General features: G+C 38.1%; 1 protein-coding gene across 5 annotated transcripts in view; it reads right to left on the bottom strand.

Moving 5' to 3' along the window:
• LOC125619047 (1-phosphatidylinositol 4,5-bisphosphate phosphodiesterase beta-4-like) overlaps nucleotides 1–23,164 on the bottom strand; it is a 288,730-nt gene that overhangs the window by 128,801 nt on the left and 136,765 nt on the right. For all 5 annotated transcript variants that reach the window (XM_048811303.1, XM_048811300.1, XM_048811299.1 and 2 more), the window contains one exon: nucleotides 18,109–18,168. The gene's annotated coding sequence lies outside the window, so the exon portion shown is untranslated. The remainder of the gene's footprint in view (nucleotides 1–18,108; nucleotides 18,169–23,164) is intronic.

Here is a 23,164-nt window from a genome sequence, read left to right as displayed (position 1 = left end):
TATATATATATATATATATATATATATATATATATATATATATATATATATATGAAATACACACACATATACATATGTATGCAGGTATGTATTTCCTTAACCACAAGAGGTCAATAGAAGCTTGAATATACAAGAGTACGTTTGACATGCACATGATCATTTTAACGTACACTCATACGCGTCTTGATCTGAGAATCGGTTATATGAATATGTACACAGATGCAAAATTTTGAACAAGCATCGGCACATCTTTCTTATGTGTAAATTATATCCCAATATATAATACAGAGTGGAGAAAACTGAGAAATAAAGTCTATAATTCAGAAAGGCTTATCTTTTACAATTCTTTCGTCTAGTCTATTTTCATTCATTCTCTCTTAAGACTCAGGGGAGAGTGTCCCATTATCCTACAACCTATATTTTGGGGACATAGTAAATGTGTCATTAAGGCATTCTTTATAGAAGTTACTAAAATAAAAACCATCACAGAGGTGTCATGGTGACATACTGGACCAATATATAACAGCAGCAATCTGTGTGCTGTTGGGTAAATAAAACATATTTCAGTGGTCCATTCCCGGGAAAGAAATTCTTTTGTTTCTTGCAGGCCAACTTTTTATCCCAAATCATATAACCTAAGCCGCCTTTGGAGGAAACAGAATTCAGCCGTTGATCTCATCTGACATTGTTAGTTTCCATAGAAACTCCCCTAGAATGCTCCTGCCTGTCTGGAATAAGTGCCTCTCCCATCAATTCAAAATGAGTCCAGGAAAACCCAGACTCAGCGCCTGACATCTCCCAGCCCTGCTCTGCAACAGAGGACAGAAGAGCACTTAAGTCAGATGTGTTACCTTTATCAGAAGGGCCATCTCTATTATGGATACACAAATGAAAGATTAAACATCACCTTCTGCAATTAACCCTCCTCTAAGTAGGCTGCTCCCTGCAGGACTCTTATTATAAATGTTCCTGAGATTCATATTTGAAAAAAAAATCAAACAAACAAAAACAAAACACCAAAGGAAAAGCCTGGATAGGAGACCCTGTGTCCTGTCAATTTATATCATTATATAATTACTGGCAGCCTTTGAGCATAATGTAGTTGTTTATGCTGGAGGGTTATTCTTCCTTGCTCTGGGAGGGAAAGGAGAACAGCAGCAAGAATTTCAGGCTCAGAAGAAGTAGAGACCTATAGGCCATTTGCCAAAACTCCTGCTCACCATACCGAATTCTCCTGTGCAAACATCAAGGTTGAGACAAAATTAATTTAAGATATAAAAAGTCCAGATAGAGGTTATGCTAAGGGAAGGGACAGTGACTGAAGAGGTCAAGAGAATGATCCTGTTTTATTATCCGGTTACCTGGTGCATTTACTTCCTGAAAATTCAAGGAGCTATTCACTTCTGATTTGTAAATGTATGTTAATTACACTTCAATAAAAAGATTTTATACACAAACAAATAACAGATAAGCCCAGGCACCTAGGCAACAGAGATATTTGGCCTGGAATAGATCAACACAATTGCAGCCTGCTAAGTTCCCTGGTGACCTCAGTGGGAAAGGTAAGTTAATAACAAGATCCAGGCCACTCACGAAAGATGCCAAAAACAATGATTAGGAGTCTAAATTGTATTCATTCTTCTCCAACTAGAGTCTGTTCATGAAGTGGGTCTCATCTGAGCCTTTCTTACTCATGTCATGAAGTGAACCAGCCAGTATGTGTAATAGGCATTTATGGATTTAGCTGCCCCCAAACACCTCTATATCTAGGGACTTTGCCAGCCAAGCTGTCTGGTCCCTGATTCTGCTGTAGGCCTTGAAATCAATGATCAGCCACTCACTGTCTTCCCAGGGATTTTTGAAAGCAAGATTGGGAAAGAGAACAGTCTTTCTGGATTCCTAGACTACAAGATGGATAGATTATTGGTTAATGGAAACCAGGTTCTCTGCTACAGAGAGAAGTTTGGTTACAGAAATTGTCAGTTTATATTACCTACCATCAAAGGGATCCTAGATACGATAATATATTTTTCTGGAATATTGTGGATCAAAACATTTTAAGATGTATAGCCTAGCAGAAAATAAAGGTGAGGTTCTGACCCTTGACTTTTCAACCTCTGATGGTTTCTCTCTCCATGCAACTTTGTCCCCCAGGCCTACATGTGTGTGTTAGCCTGGTGTTCACAGCAGCAGCAGCTACACTCCCTTTCAAACACATGCAGGTTTCAAATACCCTGCCCATCCATCATTATTTGACCTATTACAGATTAATTATCCCTTGTCCAAAATGCTTGGACCAGAAGTATTTCAGAATATGGACTTTTTTTTCTTGCAATTTGGAATATTTGCATATACATAATAAAATATCTTGGGGATGGAACCCAAGACTAAACATGAAATTCATGTATGTTTTATGTACACCTCATACACATAGCCTGAAGGTGATTTTATACAATAGTTCTACTAAGCCTATGTTTTAAAGTCAACCTATCATCACATGAGGTCAGGTATGGAATTTCCAAGCTGTGGTATTCAAAAAGTTTCAGATTTTAGAGTATTTCAGATCTGGGGTTCTCACATTGAGGATGCTTCACCTGTATTAGATCTCCAAGTCCAACCATTATCAATCTCACTGAGACCTACACTCTGGACTCTACCAGTCTCTTTACCCATTACAGCCCTGAAGTCTCCTTCCTTTCTTACCCACCCTCAGCTCCACTGCCCATCACACTTTACAAGTGCTCTGTCCTCCTTTGTCTCATTCTCTTTCCCTTATTTTGCTAATTCCCCAAACATGGTCACACCTAATTCTCTGTCAACTGAGCAACTGTGGTCACGGTGCTGAACTAGGCTGGAGAAAAACTCACAGCCAAACTGATCAGTCTTCATTCTAAACTCAACCACAAACCTCAAACCTTGTCCAATAACTTTTCTTTGGTAGGTTGACACCACTCTAAAACGACTCTTTCTCATGGTTGCTTCATACCTCTAGAGTCTCCTTATGCTCTGTTCAATGATAATATTGCCCCTAAGGCTTCCCCTTGAAAGCATCAACATATACAGGTGAGTTCCTCACCTTTCCTTTCCCTTCAATCACTCCAACCAGAATTCTTCCCTCTTGCTAAGGGCCTCAGTGACCGCCATATTGTGAAATTCTGTGGTCATCTTTTGGTCCCCATCAACCAACTTCACAGTGTATGATGCAATGAACCACTCTCTCCTTGAACATTCTCTTACATGGTGACAGTGATTCCAGACTCTGCTAGAGTCTTCTGACCTCACCAGCCACTGAAAAACTGATGTGACTCCATTTTTGAAAATAAATAAATAACAGCAGCTTCTACCTCAAGGCCTGTCCTAAGGAAGGGGGCGTGACTCTTGTCCTTGAAAAAACCCACAGAGCCTTTCTAGGCACATACCCACCCTGCTGAGTTGTTTATCTGCAAATAACAGGAGAGATCCTCAGTGCCAGGTGTCCCTGACTCAGTTAGGCTCAGTGAAGACCCATATCAACCCCCAATCAGCATGAGACAGGGAAAATACCTGGGATGCCAGATGACCCCCCCTCCCCAGTAGTTTATGGTGGTTGATGACATATTGGGAAACCATGTAGTTTAGCACGTACACCCCTCATGGCTTAAACTAATCAGTTCAAAGGAATCCCCCTCTTGTACTAACCAATCACCCCTACCCAACTTGTTCCGGCCAGTGAATGTGCTAATCAATGTTAAGAGTTGTTGTTTGATTTTCCAGCGGTATGGAATGATTTGCTGTGTGATGTTATGATGCATAGAGTATCCCCCAAAAACCTAAAAAATCTCACTGAACAAAGGACCGGGACTCACTCCCTGGACCACTGCGTCAGAAACGGTTGTGAGTCCAGGCTTGAGCTTGCAATAAAGACTCTTGTGTGATTGCATCAGATTCGACTCCTGGAGGTCTATTGGGGTCCCATGAATCTGGCATTACACCACTTATCCTCCATCCTAACTTCTTTCTGGTTTGCTTAACCTCTGTGTGTTCAAATGACCCATCTCTACGTACTTTTTTATTCCTGGGTGATCACATATGGCCCCAACGCTTTAAATACCATTTCTATTTCCATTACTTAAGTCTCCATTCCTAGCTCTTATGTATCCAACTGTTCCAGACTCATATATCCAACTGCTGATTTGACATTTCCACTTGAATACTTAATAAACATATTAAACTTTAGAGTTTAGGGCAAATCACTTGATTTATTTTAAATGCATATTTTTCCTCTAGGTTTTCCCATTTCCTTAAATTTCTCCCCCCAAATTCAATCTGGCACCCTACGAGTTACCTTCAATGCCTCTTTTTCCCTCACTTGCTGGGTCCAATTCATCTGCTGCTAGCGCAGCTTTCAAAATAGTTCTGAAATCTGCCTGTTTTCTCTCCAACACCACCTCCAGTGTTCAAATCTAAATGTTTTTTTTTTCCTTTTCTCCCCAAAACAGCTAACAAAAGCCTCCTAACTGGCTTTTCTGCTTCCATTCTTATCTGCAGGTGCACACTCCTAATTCATTTTCCACTGAGAGAATAATTCACTAAAATGTAAATCAGATCATGTCGATCAAAAATTCTCATTCCTCTTTACAAAAACAACAAATAGCAACAATAAACACTGCTCCTTACCTAGGTCTAAAGGGAACTCGCTGCTACCTACTTCTTTGACTTCATCTGCCTTGTACTCCCCATAAGGTTCTCACTGGGCGTTGTTTTTTGAACACACTAAGTTCATTTCTATCTCAGGACCTTTGCTCTTGCTATTCTCTCTGTATAGAAAGTTCTGGCCCTAGTTCTTAATATTCCTTTGTTTTGCATCATCTGGGTGTCAGCTTCAATGTCACATTTGTAACACAATCATGCTTGACTCCAACTCCAAATGGATCACCTACACTGCAATTGTCAGCCACAATCATATTGACCCAAGTTATTTTCTTAATGCATATTGCTACATCAAAGTATCTTGCTTTTACATTTGTTTACTTTTTTATTATCTATCTCCTCCTATTAGAAAAATATTCCTCTATAAGAACCAAAATGTGTCTTGCTTACTGTTCTCTTCCAAATGCTAAGAACCTTGCTTGGTACATTGTAGATACTTAATAATAACTATCTTTTTAATTCAATGAATAAGCAATAGATATAAAATACAAAAAGTGACCATTTAGAAAACAATAATGAAAAGAGAAAAATTTGCTTAGATCAGCATCATATTTAATAATAAAACATTATAAAGTTGAAATCTGAAACTCATTTCTGGCTTATCAAAATAACACTAAAATGAGATACAGTTTCATCATTCCAAATAGACTACAATTTGGCTAAGAGTAAAACAAAATCTGCTTTCCATTTTAGCGTCACCAGTCTTTGACGGTCTAATCACTGTCTCTAGCACTCTGCAGGCATAGCTGACATCTGGGAATTAATAAGCTCTTTGATGCTTAAAGAAAAGAAGTTGTTCTTATTAAGTTACATCCAGCATTGAACCCAAATAAACATATGACAAAATATTTTTTTCTCTCAGCTTTATCTTTTAAACAATCAAAGAATGAACAGGCTAAAACAGGATTTTAGCAGTAAGTTCTACCTGACTAAAGTGGATAGTTCCAAATCATTTGAAGGAAATATTTTTCTCTTGTTCTTATTCACTTTTGTCCCCTTCAGAATTCACAAGGAATACATAAAACATTTGCCAACTTTTAACATTCTGGTTTTCATCAAAGAATAATATTTGGTGACCATTATGATCTAGAAACAATAAGCCCAGTCTTAACTCATTTTAATATGCTGATACTAACTTTACCCAGCTGTATCTGAATTCAGCTATGTAGGTTAAAAGTTTCCACATTTCTGTTAATGAATTGCCCAAATTTACCTTTAATGAAAAAGATGCCGCCTTAGTTCCATGAGCCAGGTCTACAATATGATGAGACTAAATGGTTTTCTTAACTTTTTTTTTTTTTTTTTTGGAGTGTTACTAGGGATTCAACTGAGGGGCACCCTCATTGAGCTACATTCCTATGCCTTTTATTTAATTTAACTTTGAGACAGGGTTTTGCTCAATTGTTGAGACTGGTCTCAAACTTAAGATCCTCCTGCCTTAGCCTCTGGAGTAGCTGGGATTACAGGCATGCACCACTGTTCCTGCCTTGGTTTTCCTGCTGATTCTTCCCCGTGGTTTCTAACATTGGACAGTTGAGAGACAAATTGGTGATCTCCAGCTCTAACATAGCTTCTAGAAAGCTTTAACCTTTACTCAAGTTTTTAAGTTTAATTCTACCTTTGATGATCACAAAAATTTTACCTTGCCCTAATATATTTTGAGAAACATGAGTCATTCCTCCCAAATTGCCATTCACTGAGGTTTATATATTTTGTACAATAAAATGCACCCAAGTAACTAGCAGGAAAATCAAGATATTATAGACATCATAGTCTTGTCCATCAGTCCAAAAGCTATTTCAGGCCCCTCACCTTCCTCCCAAACCATACACACACACACACACACACACACACACACACACACACAAAATGTAAGTAGCCACTGTTGTGCTCTGTAGCTGAAAATTAAATTAGACTATTCTAGAACATTCTGTAAGTAGAAAGTGCATTTATGCTTTTATGGGGGGGGGTCTCTTTCATTCAGCAGAATTTTTTAATTTGTTCTAATTAGTTACACATGACAGTAGATTGCATTTTGACACATCATACATAAATGGAGTATAACTTCTCATTTTTCTGGCTATACATGATATAGAGTTACACAGGTCATGTTTTTGAGGTTTTTCCACATTGTGTCAGTAACCTGCTGCTTTTTTATTGCAAAGCTGCATCCCATTGCAGACATGTATCTTAATGTGTCCATCATCTTTCAGTGGATATATTTTCTTAGTTTTTGCCATGATAACTAAAGCTTCTAAGAATATTCATGTACAAGTATTTGAGTAGGAGTATATTTTTATTCTCTTGGAGGAAAAAAACTAGGAGAGAAATTACAGGAATCCTTCAGTAAGTATATATATATAAGTAAGAATCTGCCAAATGGTTTTTATAGGTTTATGTATGTACTAAAAAATAGATTTAATTTTGCTTTCCCAGGAAAATAATTTTCATATTGGAATTTTTGGTTTTTATACACCAGTGTACTTTCTCTGCCCTACAAGATGCAGATAGGTTGTTCTCTGTTCCATGGAAATTGAGTCTACAACAGGACAAAAGAAGAGCTGTTATAAACAATAATTTCATATGAAGCATTTAATTAATAAGAGGGAGGGCTCCCTAAACAGAGCCCCAGTGGGTAGTATAGATTAGCAAATCTGGTGAGCAGGAGGTAAAGCTCTCTAAGAAGGTTTATATGTACCATGTTCTCTCATATAAAGTGTTACAGTTGAATTTTCTAAATCTACTCTCTGGACACAAGCCCCAAGAGACCCCATTCTTCTGTCAGAGTTTCAGGAGGCTCAACTCCAAGAGTTAAGGGCTGGAGGTTTCCACCAGGCCACCTAAACCACAGGAGCTACAGTCTAAGGATAAAAGAAAAAACCAGCTCTCACTCAGATCTCCTCCGACTAGGCTGTCTCCCAGTGAGCTGGAGACACCAAGTCTTGCAGAAAAATAAGACATCCAGGGGTGTAAGAAATGTTTGGCTTAAACTACATATCCCAATTTTGGAATAAAGAGTGACCATCCATATATAAATGCACTCGTAATTCCTTTCTAGATCATTACTTTCTGATTTATGAGTATAGACAAAATCTGTTATGATCATAAAATATAATAGGCCCCCAAACTTTGCTTTTTTATTTACCTGAAAAGGTCTATTTCCCCACTTCTTAAACCTGGGCTGGCCTATGACTCACTTCAGGAGAATGTGGCAGAAATACTGGTATGTGCTTTGGCACTGTTGCTCTCAGTACTTTGTCACTGTTATGGGAAGGAGTCTTCCGACCCTGCCAGAAGGCAAGAGCCACATGCAGGAGAAATGAACCAGCCCAACAAAGGCAATCCTACACCAGCCAGGCCTCAACAAACTCAAAGCTAACCAGAATCACATAAGTGAGCCCAATGGAAGTCAAAACAACTTCACAGCAAAGGCCAGTCCAAATGGCCAACCCATCAAACTATGAGCTCTTTTTTTTGTTGTTGTTGTTGGGGGTAGTTTATTATGCAGCAAACCCTAACTCATACACTGATCAATTAGGAAAGTAATTTCTTCCCATTATCAGTCCACAGATTACCCTCTACAAATTTTCCTTATCCTCATGACTCACTTTTCTGGCTCTTCTATCTTTTTTCTGTCTTTCTTTACCCTATGCTACCAGTTGGGCACTGAATTTTATTGTCTCTACTTGCAATTCAACTGTTGATGCCTTAACCCCCAGTCTCTTAAAAGCACATATATTTAAAGACAGAATCTTGAAAGAGGTGATTCAGTTAGAATAGGCTGCGAGGGTAGAAATAATCCCATCTGTTTGATGTCCTTTTAAGCAGATGACATCTACACACATAAGAAGCATCAGGGATGTATCTACACAGGAGGAAGACCATGTGAGGACCCAGTAAGAAAGCAGCCATCTAAAAGCCAAGGAGAAAGGCCTCCAGAGAAACCACCCCTGCCAATACTCTGACTGTGGGTGTCCTGCCTTCCAAACTGAGGATATGAGCCACCCAGTCTGTGCTATTTTACTATGGGAGCCCCAACCAATTTTCACTGCTTGTGGGGGGAAAAATGTGTACTAAATTCCCAACCTTCTGCCCTGATGGTCACTCTTTATTCCCAAATTGAGATATGTATTTTAAGCCAAATAGTCATCAAAAATTTTTAATCACAAAAACTTCCCCCTTTGCTGTTGAAATATCTTAAAGTGTATTAAATGTATCAAAGTTAAAAAAAAAAAAAAGAAAAGAAAAGAAAATCTCATCACTTTCAGGGAAGCACATGTTCAAGAAAGGGAGTTTATTTTTGTATGTGTTTAAATGAGATTTTACTGTTGCTAGTCCTTCGAAGGACTTGTTTCCTGTAAGGAATTCACTGGATGCAGGAGACAGGAGGTTGTAGTCTATACTTTCCCTGGAAATACTAGAAAAAGACTGCCATATGGAGCAACTTTAGGAATCACCCCTTTAGCATATTTAACAATAAAAATAAAAGGTTTCTATCGATTGAGCATTTACTATGTTTTCAGCACTCGGTTTTATGTAGTTATTTGCGGCAGATGGAAATTTTATCTTCACAATGATATCACATTCTCCAGCAAAGACTTGAAAACCAAGCTATTCTGACTTTAGAGGTCTGCTCCAGCTGGTACCTAAGTCAGGCCAGTGACATCTGTTGTCCCTCAGGGATCTGCTCCCTTCATTTCTCTCAGCAGTTCTTGGAGGGGGATCCAGGGTGGGCTGCACTTCCAGATAGCCCTGCCAAGTCTTTTCAGTGCAGGAAGGACTCAGGAGCTCTACCCCGTCTTCTCCAGAACTCTCCTCCCAACCTAGGCCCCTGCAGAGGAAAGCACCTCTCTTACCTGCACACAAAGAAACATCTGAGCTTCAGGAAGACCTGTACCAGCCAGCAGGGAACATTCCACATCATTGTAGATGGCCCTGGGTCTTTTGCCCTAGCCCATTTCTTGATATTCAGTTTAGTTCATCTAATCCAAACAGCTTTCCCTGCACAGCTGAGTTTTCCACTCAGTGTTCTAGGCTCACGAGTGGCTGATACATATGCACACACATACACATGCATATGCCTGTCTCTAACCATATTTTAAGGAAGTTCAGCCAAAGAACCTATGTGTTTATCACATCTTCTCATTGTCAAGACATGCAGGGGTTAAAACAGTTTTCTTCTAGTCAGTAGGAGCAATCCACTAGATGAGGACTTTGAGGACCATCTGGAAATGCTTAAAGAGTAGCTGCTGAGGATTCACAGCTAAGAGTTCTTTCCAAAAGGAAAATCCCACACAGTTCCCGCAACTCTCAAAGGAATGGACTAGAGGTCAAATACACTGGAAACAAATGTGACTCATCTCAGCAAATAATGCCAGCAAAATCACCTTGCTCTGTCTCCCCACTCTTCTGATATGTTACTGATTTTGATGTCTACATCACAACTTTCTTTTACATAAGAGGGTTTTAAAAAATGATTTATGCAACTGAAGATGACAACTAATAAAGTTGAACATGTGCACCAATCAGTATGATGTCTAGTTATCTTTGCAAATATGAAGGTTGCACATTTGATCTTTTTTAAAAGGCCCCTGGAACAGGGCCGCCTGGGATTCTAATAAGCAGCTTAACCCCACTGTCTGTGCATTGTCTTTGCTTTGAATACCACTGATGTAGTTTGCATTAAGGTGTCTATGGATTGACAGGAAGAAAGAGGGGCTTCTGGATTCTAGTATGTGTAAAATAATCCCACAGGGCATATGTCTATAAACTGGGGTTGCTGCCTTCTCCCAAAGTGTAATGTCACAATAAAAAATCACTAAAGTACAAAACAATAAAAAAAGAGAAGGTTCAGGACCCGTGAATAAGTAAAATAATAGTAAAAAAAGGAAGCTGGGGGACTCACATTTTCTGAATTCAAAACTTACCACAAAAACACAGTAATCAACAAATAGACATGTAGAACAATGGAAGAGAATTGATAGTCAAAAAATAAACTCACACATCTCTCTCTCTGGCCAATGGGTTATTGAAAAGGGTACTAAGGTCATTCAATAAGGGAAAAAGAGTCCTTCCAACAAATGGTCTTGGGGCAACTGGATATCCACAGGCAAATAAATGAATTTGGACCTCTACCTCATAGCATAGGCAAAACAGACTGATGACCTAAATTTGAGAAATACAAACATACAAGTCTTAGGAGAAAACATGGGATAAATCTTAGGGTAAATCTTTATATCCCTGGATTCTTAAATACACCAATGAAATATAAATAGATCTTAAATTGGACAATTATTGAAGAGACAAGTAAAAAAAATACTTCATCAAAATTAAAAATTTTATGCATTGAAAGACATTTTCCAGAAAGTAAAAATTCAACCAACAAAGCAAGATAAAATATCTACAAGTCATAACTGATAAGGACCAAGTATCTAGTATATATAAAAACACCTATAACTAATTCAACAACAAAAAGGCAAACAATTGACTTGTAAAAATGCAAAGGGCAGGGCACAGTGACACATACCTATAACCTCAGCTACTTGTGAGGCTAAGGCAGAAAGATCTCAAGTTTGAGGTCAGCCTCAGAAATTTAGTGAGAACTTGACTTGAAATAAAAAATAAAAAGTAGTGGGGAGGTAGCTCAGTGGTAGACACCCCTGGGTTCAATCTCTAGTACCACTTCCCCCTACCAACAGGCAAAGGATGTGAATAGAACATTTCTCCAAGGAAGATGTACACATAGCCAGCAAGGAAGTGAAAAGACACAAATATCATTAGTCATTAAAAATATAAATCAAAACCACAATGATGTATAATTTTACACTCACTAGGAAGGCAATAATAAAAACAACCACAGCAAAGGAAAAATGAGTGTTGGAAAGGATACAGAGAAATTGGAACTTTCATGGTTGCTCGTAGGCATCAAAAATGGTGAAGCCACTATGGAAAAGAGTTCTGTAACCCTTCAAAGAGCTAAATATAGAATTACCATCTAAGCCAGGAAGTCCATTCCTAGGAAGACACAAAGAGTTGAAGACTAGGACTCAAACAAATACATGTATACACACATTCATTCCAGTACTACTCACAGTAGCCAAACAATGGAAATAGCTGAATGTCTGCCAACAGATAAACAAATACACATATACATACATATGTCATATATATACATGAACGACGTTGTTATTCAGCTATCCAAAGGAACAATATAGTGGCACATGCTATCACATGAGAGAGCTTCTAAAACATTATTCCTCATCAAAGAAGTTACGGACTGAAGGTCACATTTTAAATGACTCTATAAAATACTTAAAATAGGTAGATCCATATAGATACAAAGCAAATTGGTAGTTGTCAGGGGCTAGGGAAAGGAAAAATGGAGATCAGTTGCTTACTGGGTATGGTTTTTGCAGGGGAAGATGGGTGATAAAAATATTTTGGAACTAGATAGGTAGTTGAATAAGATTATAGTGTACTAAATGGCACTAAATTGTTCAGTTTCAAATGGTTAATTTAAACTGAATTCACTTCCATTAAGAGAGACAGCAGGGGGAAGAAGAAGAGACAAGGCAAAGTAACCCAGGTTTTCTAGTAAGACTGAAGACCCCGAGGGTGGGGTGGGTGGCAGAAATGAGCACTAGGCAAGGCACTAATGCTGGTGGGAAGAAGGAGTGGGAATGCATGAGAAGCAAGTCGTTTGGAGATAGAGATGGTCTTCCCTACAGAAAAGGAGCAGGTCTAGGCAACCTAGAATCTCCAAAAATGTTACTCTATAAAGTCTCAGAGGGCATCATTAGGTCAGAGAAGGGCCCCAAAGTGAGAACAGTGTGGATCCTTGAGCTTCTCAAGTCCCTGCTAGTCCCTTGCAGGCCCTTTATTCTTTTTACATTTGTAAAGGTGGGGGGGGGGAGCAGAAGGCTGCAAAGAAAGAGAAAGACAAGTTAAGGAGAAATTCTGAGCATCATGAGACAGCTCTGCTGTATATCAACATGCACATGAAAGAAAACAGAAGAAACACTGGAATGAGGTTACTGAGTATTTGCAATGAGATAGTTCCTCTATGCGCAATCTCCTTGCCCAAACTTACAAATCCCAATGAATTAGGTGATATTGTGCTCATTTTAAAGATGGAGAAACCAAGGTCCCAGTCTTCAGAGTTAACATCTTCCACACTATGATGGATAGCCAGGTGACAAATTTAAATCATCAGTTTTTCAACAAACTTGTAATTTCTTAAGGAAAGCTGGGTAGAATTCTATTTTTTGTTTTTGTAGGTTCAATAAGAACCCAATATCCCCAATGCAGAATTACTGCATTTGGAATTCTCCAAATTCTAGACCACTGTATTATTATTCATGGGGTATAAAGACACTACAATCATATCAATTTCTTACAGCTTATTTTTTTTCATGATAAGCTACCTGAATCCTGGTTATAAAATCCTAAGTCTTCCAGTCATATGGGAAAGGTCAAGAGATCATGTCAGCACTGTCACCAAAAGAGCTGCTGGAGTCTTCCTCCAACTGCTCTCTTCCTGCTTTGGTGACACTTGATTCCCCCCACAGGCCAAGAAATATGGAAAGGAATGAAGCAGCTGATTTGCCAGGTGGTTGCAGCCCAAGGTCACTGGCTGGTTCCCCTCCTGGGAAAGTGTATTTTAGTCCTCAGTCCTCAGCAAACTGCATTTTCCTGCCCGAGGACAATACGAGATGCCTGTTTCTCTCTTTAAGAAAATCAGTTAAAAGCTTTTCAGATGCAACAATTTCCAATGGTTTTATCAATATTTTATAGATGTATCTCCCAGAACCTCAAAAAGTATTACAAAGCTGAATTGAATTTGCTCATTTTCCCCCCTCTCTTTTATAGAAATACAACAAACAAAAGAATCAATTCCAATTTGGGGGAGTGTTTTGGTGGGGGAGCCCCTATTTCAGGTCTGGAAAAGATTCAGGATATTCAATTTAAGATGGGAGTATACAGAGTGGGTGAGAGGACAAGAACTCCTGTCTTCAGAATAAGTCCTTACTGTCACCACCAGCCCCTGGGAAATAAAATTATAAGGACTTCACTATGATCACATCCCCAAGCAATACATGAAGACCTTAATCCAAGAAACTATAAAATACAAAAGCAACAGCTAAAATCTGAGACAATATTCTATACGAGACTGTCAGACCTTTTCCAGTTTCTCCAAACCTTGGGGGGAAACTGAAGCTGGAACAAATAATAATGCTAATACAACCTTTGAAAAGTTGAACTGAAAAACAGGACAAGCCTTAAGCATTTTCCAGAATAGAAAGCTGACATTTTGTTTTCAAACCTCACATAATCCTGCTATCATTGTTAGTTAATGCTTCTTTTCTCTAACATTTTATTTTAAAATAAATAAGTTCTGTTGTTGTTGTTTCTGGGTTTTTTGGTTTTGTTTTGTTTTGTTTTTTGTTGTTGTTGATGTTTCTGTGTTTCTGTATATACAAGCATTCAGTGGATGGGTATGACCATATCCCTTCTACCTAGATTCTAACAATCAATATTTTATTCATTTGTGGGGAGGTGGTAGCATACCAGGGACTGAACTCAGGGTCACTCAACCACTGAGTCACATCCACAGCCCTATTCTGTATTGTATTTAGAGACAGGGTCTCACTGAGTTGCTTAGTGCCTCACTTTTGCTGAGGCTGGCTCTGAACTCATGGTCCACCTGCCTCAGTCTCCTGAGCCCCTAGAATTACAAGTGTGTGCCACCATGTCCAGCTACAATTAATATTTTATTCTACTACCTTTCTTCAATAGCTAGTCCTTTATCCATCAGTTCTTCTTCTTCTTTATTTTAATGCATTCCACAGTAAATAAGTTTGCCGAATGGAGCCCACTTGACCAAACTCTTACATAGCTGGCATTTCAACCATTTCTCATTGAAGGTTGTGAGGTCACTAGAAAGAAAGTGAGCTGAATGCTCATTGTGTACCTAGAGTCAGGGCCTGTTATGATTTGGATAGGAATTGTCCCCTAAGAAGTAGAAGATGGTTAAAAGACATGAGAGCCAAAAAATAATAAATTTAACATGTATGCTTGGAAATACTTCTAGCAAGAATAACTATCCACTACAGAATATCCTTATTTCTTCTTACAGGACACTGAGAATATTATTCATGATGGCATTCATTTAAGGAAGGTTTTGAAATTCTAGATTTTATTTTTCTAACTTAATATATGCACAAATTCTACTTGCTGAAAATTACCTAGCTTTCTCTCCACACTGCAATTATTTTAGGACTTAGATTTTTTATAGCAGTAGCTTACTACGTCCTCAAGGGAAGAAAATGAATTTTACACAGTTTCTTAATTCACACCAAGAAATGGCCAAAGGGATGCAGAATGTGGCTCAGGAGGGAGGAAGCAAGTGAGATGGTGTGTTGTTCTGTGCACCAGACCCTCTCAGTGTCCTGCCCCACACACCCACTGGATCCCTTTTAACTGATCAACCTGGTACCCATCTCCCAGCTTTTGTAGGCTTGGCTTCCAAAAGATGGCTCTCAAAACTTCTTAAGAAGAACTCCTTTCAACCCTGGAGCTGCTTTCTGTTTGGAGAGCAGAAATGTTGGGAAGTTTATGGGCCCTCTCCTCCCTGCCCACAGCAATGACTGAGGGGGAAATAGGAAAGCCGGGTCTCAATGCCATGAACACACTCTCTGGAGCAACCATGCTGCAGACTGCCCCAGGGATCAGGGTAAGGAAGGAATTTTGCTGAAATCATTCCCCTACTTGGCTTCTTCCCTTCCCCCATTCACTAGTTCCCCTGGGAGCCCTGACTTAATAAAGTACTTGTGCCTCATCTCAGGTCTGCTTCTGGAGAGCTCAGCTCCAGACTACCAGCATGTAAGAATGTGCTCTAAGAAAATGAGAAGCCATAGATATCTGTGGTTGCTCTTGTTGTGCCAGGGGTAAAGAAGAAACATCAGTGACACTATAGAGTTTGAAAGTAACTGCAATATCCATGGCTTAATAAACCATGGTTCCTAAAGACTACTGCAGCAACTTTAAGACCTCTAGGTCTCAAATCTAGAAAAACGATAGTAACTGATAGTACAATGTATCTGTCTCTCCAGGCATGAGAGTAGACAGGCCAGGAAAGTGTGTAAAGCTCTGAAGTACAGATAAAAAGAAAGTGAAGTCAACACCAAGTTTTGGTGAGCTGTATACCTAACGCTTATGTTAAAACTCTGCATATAATCAATACTTAATAAGAACAATTATAAAAGCATTCACAGAGGATCGCTACACCCCAAACACGTATTAAGTAAGTTTTTCAAAAGAACAGCATGACTTTCAAACTCAAATCCTACATGAAAGAAGTTATCAGGTTGCTTTCTTTCTTTTCATCAAACTTGAAAGCAGTCTTTGGTTTGATTAGACTAATAAATTCCTCATCATCAGCAAAAGTTAGTCTGAAGCCAGCAATGCAAGGATACAGATAATTCATCCAAGAATAGTTACTTTGTTCTTTATCTAATTTTTTAAAAATTTTAGTAGTTTATTAATTAATGCTGATAATAAGCTAAGTTTAATGTGACACAAATAAGCAAGAAAAAAATACACCACTACAGGAGTTAAAAATATATTCTGAATCCCTACAGTGGATTTAAAAGGCAAGAAAAGAAAAGAAAGAAAGAAAAGAAAAAATTAGAATTAGGACTACCATATTAGTCAGCGTTGCTTACTGTTGGAATCATAGGGAAATAAGGCAGACCCAGAGAAATTCAGGTTCTAGGGTCTAGATGTTTCCAGATTTAAGTATGGGAAGACATTTTTAAAATTATCAGATTTCAGTTCAATATTTTTTAAACTAATAAAATATCCAACATTTGAATGGTGCTTGAGTAGAGACTAAATTTTCTGATATTTAGGAGAGGATGGAAGGAAATACAAGGATGTATTTATTCTCTTTGGGGGAAGAGGGCAAGACTGACACAAACACCCAACATCTGTTGACCTAGAACCTGATACCATCCAAAGTTTTTGTAAAATCAAATGTACTTAATGTAAAGTAATTTTTACTTTCAACTTAAAATATTTAATAATAATAATAATAAAAACACTTCTAAGTTGTGGAGTTGTTGTTGTTCTTCCTCCTCCTCCTCCCTTTCCTTCTGCTTGAATCAAGTATTTATATTCATTAAACACATAATTCTTCATAGGAACCATTCATAATGCAGCTGATGAAAAACGTACTTATTTCAGGATACAACAACTACAAGGAAAGGGAACAGCCCAAAAAAGGAGTAAAAAGTAGATGATACATCTATACTGATTTAAGGTCACTAAAATTCTCAGCACCCCTCAACTCTGCTTTGCCTACAAAGACAAGGCTTATGAGTCATCCTTAGAGAATAGTAAAATATAGTGCACTCTACTAAAAATAGGGAGGAACATTTGATAATAAATCTACTTTCTTGGTATTCTCATGTCATCGTTAAGCACTGATCCCTTGGAAGAAGTGTCAGGTTATGCGACTCCCTCCCTCCCCTCACAGAAAGGCTGGAAGGAAGTCAGCCACAGGCACTGGCAGAAGGTAATGCGGTGTCTGATGTGACACACAGCACACTGAAGACAAACTCACTGATGTAGAAAGCCTGGGACACTGACCTCTCCTATAGGGAGAACAGCAAAGTTGCTGATTTGCATCATCACTATAAAATGACTTCTTATCCCTCCAAGAAAGAAGGGATAAGGGATACTTTTTTTAAAAAAAAACATATTGCTGCAATTAAAAAACAGCAAGATGATTATGAGGTCAGAAAAAAAAATACTCTTGTGTTGATTAGGAATCTGGTTCTAGCATAAAGCATTGGCAAGTTCCAGTAAATAAAACAAATTGACAATATAAAGATATTTCCAGTTCCCATTTGGGCATTTTATGAAAGGTTTGTGAAATAGAACATTTGGGGACCATTGGAAGAATTTACGGACATTATCCCTGCAGGTAGTTGTCCCCAGGTGAAGGATTTTAGCTGACAATGAGCTTGACTGTGAGTTTTCATGTTGGTGGAAACCTTCACAGTAAAACCCGCATAGGACCAAAGAGTCATATATGTTTTCCCTCAGAAAGAACTGTGGAGAATGAAAACCTCAAATGCACCTCTTGCTTACTAGGAACAGGCAACACTACCACAGACACCAAGTAGAATATCTAACAAAAGCTGTAGTCCTCAAGTCAGCATGGAATGAATGAACTGAAACCTAGAAAATCCTAAGAGATTCTGCTGAACACCCCACCACATCAAGGAAAACATCGTGAACAAGTTTCAAGAGGCTCCAGATGGGGCAACAGTGTGGAAGAAGAGATTCCTTTTCCAGACAGAAAGTTCTAGAACTCCACCACCAACAAATCTTCACCACTAGGTGAAGAGTACTCACCAGAGAGGTCTGGGACGAGAGCAAATGATGTCCACTTGATCAGACTCACCACACAGTGCCCTGTAAAGCAAACAGGCACAGACGTTGAGAAAAATCAATGTCTAGGGTTTTCTGAAATCGCATGAAGAGAAATAGTCTTTGCACTTCAGATTCAAAGTCTACAATATATTTCTTAAAACTCATCAGAGAGACACATTAAAAAATTACTGACGGGCTGGGGTTGTAGCTCAGTGGTAGAGCGCTTGCCCAGCATGTGTGAGGCACTGGGTTCGATCCTGAGCACCACATGAAAAAAAAAAAAAATTAAATTAAAAAAAAAATTTACTGACATTAGTTTTAGTCAACAAAGACATGGTCATTAAATCAGAATCATTTACTGCTTTACCCTGATCACAGTGTTCATACATCCTAGGGTGCTGATTTCCTACCCAACCTCTTATTTTAGTGAAATAATTAAGTAACAATTGAACAACAAAGCTATCTAGAATCTTCTTGAAGAAAATATAATTGTCTTTCCTGATTAACAGTAAAGTGCACTGTAATTGGAAGAATCTTTCAAATGTCCTCAGATGAACTGTAACTGGAAAAAAAAAAAAGCGTTCCAAGAAGCATAGTGCTGAACAGCAAAGATTGGCAACGGAATTGCATCTTTCCAGAGAATGAGACATTGTTTTCTATGTGTGTTTCTGTACTTCTTTGCTAATCAGTGGTTTACTTCCATTCTGGAGTTGACACTAGATTTCTAGTTTGGCTCCAATTTTGATTTCAAGATCTTTCCAAGATTCAGTGGAAAAAAAAAAAAAAGGTCCAGGTATCATAAGTACATCAAAGGGACAGAGAGCCCCACTGCACGTGGGAAGAAAGTACCGGCTTTAAAAACTGGCAATCAAGACCCGGGAAAATGCTGTCTGTAAAGGTTTGAATTTGGAACTTGTAAAGTGTCCGCATCTATGTATGGAAATGTCCACATCAGGGCCCCAGTCCCAGGAAGGATGGTACATCCACACAAAATAAGACTATGAGACTATTTCCAGTAAAAGAAAGAAGCAAATCTGAATCTAAATGAATGGTCATGAAACTAATTCTCCGGTCATACCATCAGTTTGTAAATAACCAAAGTAGTGTAGCAATACATGTACTAGGACTGAATTGTATTAATACAAACCTCACCACCTCTATGTGAACACACAGACATAAACATTGACATACGCACAAAGCGTATCTGGAGGAGTGACAAGAAACAAGAATATGGTGGCTGCTTCTGGGGAGCAGGTATTGAAGTGGAAAGGGAGCCTTTGGTTTTTGATTGTTTGTTTACTTTTTTTTGTTGTTGTTGTTACTGAGATTGATCCCAGGGACATTTTATCACTGAGTTATATCCCCTCCCCTTTTATTTGTTATTTGGAAACAGGGTCCCATTAGATTGCTTATGGCCTCACTAAGTACCTGGTCTTGAACTTGTGATCTTCCTGCCTCAGCCTCCCAAGCCTCTAAGATTATAGGAGCAGACCATGGTGCCCGGCTGAGCCTTTTAATATTTAAGTGTTATGTAATATTTGAACATGAAGCTTTCATAATTGAAACCACAGAAAAATCCAATTCACTCCAAGCCTTCTATGGAAAGAAACATTCCATTTTAAAAAGAGAAAAATGAATTAACAAATAAATATACAGCATTATGTAAACAGACTTTATTAATTTTATAAATGTTTATTATGTTCCAGACTCTAAGCACAAATTACATCTTCATAATAGCCTACAAAAAACATAAAATACATGTGCTCTGATTATTACTATTTTATAGAAAAGAAACCTGAGAAGAACAGGGAATATTCAAAAATCACAGCTGGCACTGAAACCCAGGCACCCTGATCCATGTTGAGTCTTTGCCCCTGTGATATGCCTCCCCCCCTGGGATTAATCATATTTCTCTATGTTATGTTTTATTTGAGACATGGTGTTGTTAAATCACCCAGGAAAGCCTTGAACTTGCAATCTTCTGCCTCTGCCTCCGAAGTAGCTGGGATTACAGGTGTATGCCACTGTGCCTGCCTTTATATTTATATTTGTATTTGTAATTATATATGAGCAAGATTGTACATGCCATGAGAACAGGGATTCTGTGTGTATTGAAAACCATCATGTACATACCCAGCACCTCGCATACTGCCTACACTTAGTAGGCGCTCAGTAAATCCATGTTGAATGGATGAATAACTAAGTGACTCACCTAGAGCTGGAAAGTTAAATTACATAACTCTCTCAGGCATCTTGGGACTATGAAACAGGCTGAGTTCCAAGAAAGCTTACTAATTAATGACCCTGCTAAACTTTGCTCCTCATTTTGAGAAACCTCTAACTGCCCAAGTCTTTTTGTAACCAGACTTAAAAAGTGAACACATATTTTTCCTTTCTTTCTCTAATTCCCTAGGGACCATCCAGCATTAAACTGTCACACTGTTCTATAAATCTTTCTAACTCTGTGCATACTTAGGATACTGCAGCATTTGAGAAAACCAGTGTTCTAATACCTCACAGAGAAGTCAAGCAGAATGAGCAATTTGTCATGGACTCATTTGCTACTGGCATTTCATGGGCAAACTCCTGTTAATGACCTTGTGTTGTAGTCACATGTGAATGAAGAGCCCAACCTACCAACTTTTCCATTCAAATATTATTATTCTGAGTGCGTGGGGTCTTTAGTAAAGGGGGGACTAGGTAGACGAGGTTAGATGAGGGGGCAAGTATGTCTGGGTGTGTTTGTGTGTGACTCTCTGTGTTTTACTCTTTCAAAAGAAGATATTTTTGCATAAAATAGAAGGAAATCTAATAGTTAAACAAAATACCCAAATCCCAGTATTGTACAGATGTTAGAGAAATAAAAGCTGTTATATATCCAAAAAGGGTACCAAGACCGTTCAATGAGGAAAGATAATCTACTCCACAAATGGTGCTGGAATAACTGGACAACCACAAACAAAAAGTTGAAAGTAGATTCCTACCTCACACCATAGAGAAAATTTAGCTCAAAATGGATCACAGATGTCAAATGGCAGAACCCCTCTCCCATCCTGTTTTACCTTCTGTGGTTTCAGTTACCCACACTCAATGACAAGAAGGGCAACTAAAATACAATATAAAATACAATATCTGGTGAGAGACCATAGTCATGTACATTTTATTACACTATATTGTTATAATTGTTCTATTTTAATGTCATTGTTATTAATCTCTTCCTACGCCTAACCTAAATTTTATCACAGATGTGTATGTCGAAGAAAAAATATTTTTATATAGGGTTTGGTATTATCTGCAATTTCAGGCATCCACAAAAAAAGTCTTGCAATATATTTATTCCGTACTGATAAGGGCAGAATACTGTGTAAAACTCTGAAAGTAAACATAATATTGGAGTAAGTGTTTTTAACCTTGGATTAGGCAATGGTTTCTTATCTATGATACCAAAAGCACAGCAACAAAATGAAAAAAAAAAGTACATGAATTAGGCCTCTTTAAAAGCTTCTGTATAAAGAATAGCATCAACGGAAAGAAAAACTATAAATAAACAGCACAATGACCAGTGGATAGAGGGACAGGAACAGGGAGAGGGAGGAAGGGAAAGAAAGGGGAAGTACTGGGGACTAAATTAGAGTAAATTACATCCCATGCTTTTATAATTATGTCAAAATGTTATGTATAACTAAAATGAACCAACAAAAAGAAAAGGAGAAAAAATATCATCAACAAAATGAAAAGACAATCCACAGAACAGAAACAATTTTTGCAAATCATTTATGTGATAAAAGTCTTTCATCCAGAATCTAAAAGTCCTACAACTTGACAACAAAAAGATAACGCAAATTATATATAAAATGGGCAAATGACCTTAATAGACAATTCTCAAAACACACACACACACACACACACACACACGCACGCATGCACACGGAATGACATTCAATCCTCAGGGAGATATACTAAAACCACAACTAGATACTACTTCATAATTACTAGAAAAACTATAATAAAAAGATAATAACAAGTCTTGATAAGAATTTGGAGATATCAGATCCCTCATACATTACTGGTGGGAATGAAAAATGATGCAGCCATTTCACCAGTCTCAAATAGCAGTTACTCAAATAGTTAAATATTCAGTTGCCATATAACCCAGCAAATCCACTCCTAGGAATTTACCCAAGAGAAGTGAAAACACATATCCATGCAAAAATTGTATGAATTTTTTTTTCAAAAGAGCATTATCCATAATAGCCAAAGTGGAAGCAACCCCAATGTCCATCAAGTGATACATGGATCAATAAAAGGTAGTATATACAATAGAATATTATTTGGCCATATAAAATTCAATACAGATACAAAGTGGATAAATGTCAAAAAAAAAATATGCTACGTGAAAGAAGCCAGTCACAAGGATCATATATTGTATGACTCATGTGTTTGAAATGTTCTGAACAGGCAAATCCACAAACATAGAAACAGATTAGGGCTCTCTAGGATAGAGATGGTACATGAACAATGGAAATTCTCTTCCGGGGTGATAGAAACATTCTAAGATTAGATTACAGTGATGGTTGCACAATGCTGGGAATATACTAAAAACTACTGAACTAAACATTTTTAATGGGTGAGTTTTACATTGTGTATATTCTATTTCATTAAAGCAGTTAAAACAGAAAAGCTGCATTTCAGTGAATCAGCCAGTGAATATTAATCTGCTTTTTTTTTTTCCAAAATGACAAAACATTTAATTCACATGCTTCAAGAAAACACAGTACATGGTAAATATTTACTTTTTTGGTGAAGCTTACTATTGTGATTCTCCACAGGATGCCAACTGGGTTTTACCCTTATCAAAGAGCCCATGCAGGAAACGGCTTCCCAGCCATAGGAAAGTACTGTACCTCATCGCAAAGCGCTACTGCTGATGCCAGAGGGTGCGAGACGTAGACTTATTTCAAAGCAACAGGGAATTCTGGACAAAGGTAAAGGTTTTATTTCAGTGGAGGCAAAAAAAAAAAAAAAAAACCTACAAATA

The sequence above is a fragment of the Marmota marmota genome, unplaced genomic scaffold (genome assembly GCF_001458135.2).
Source record: "Marmota marmota marmota unplaced genomic scaffold, marMar, whole genome shotgun sequence".
Classification (NCBI taxonomy): domain Eukaryota; kingdom Metazoa; phylum Chordata; class Mammalia; order Rodentia; family Sciuridae; genus Marmota; species Marmota marmota.
Note: the sequence above shows the minus strand (reverse complement) of the source record. Positions and strands in the feature narration are given on the sequence as shown.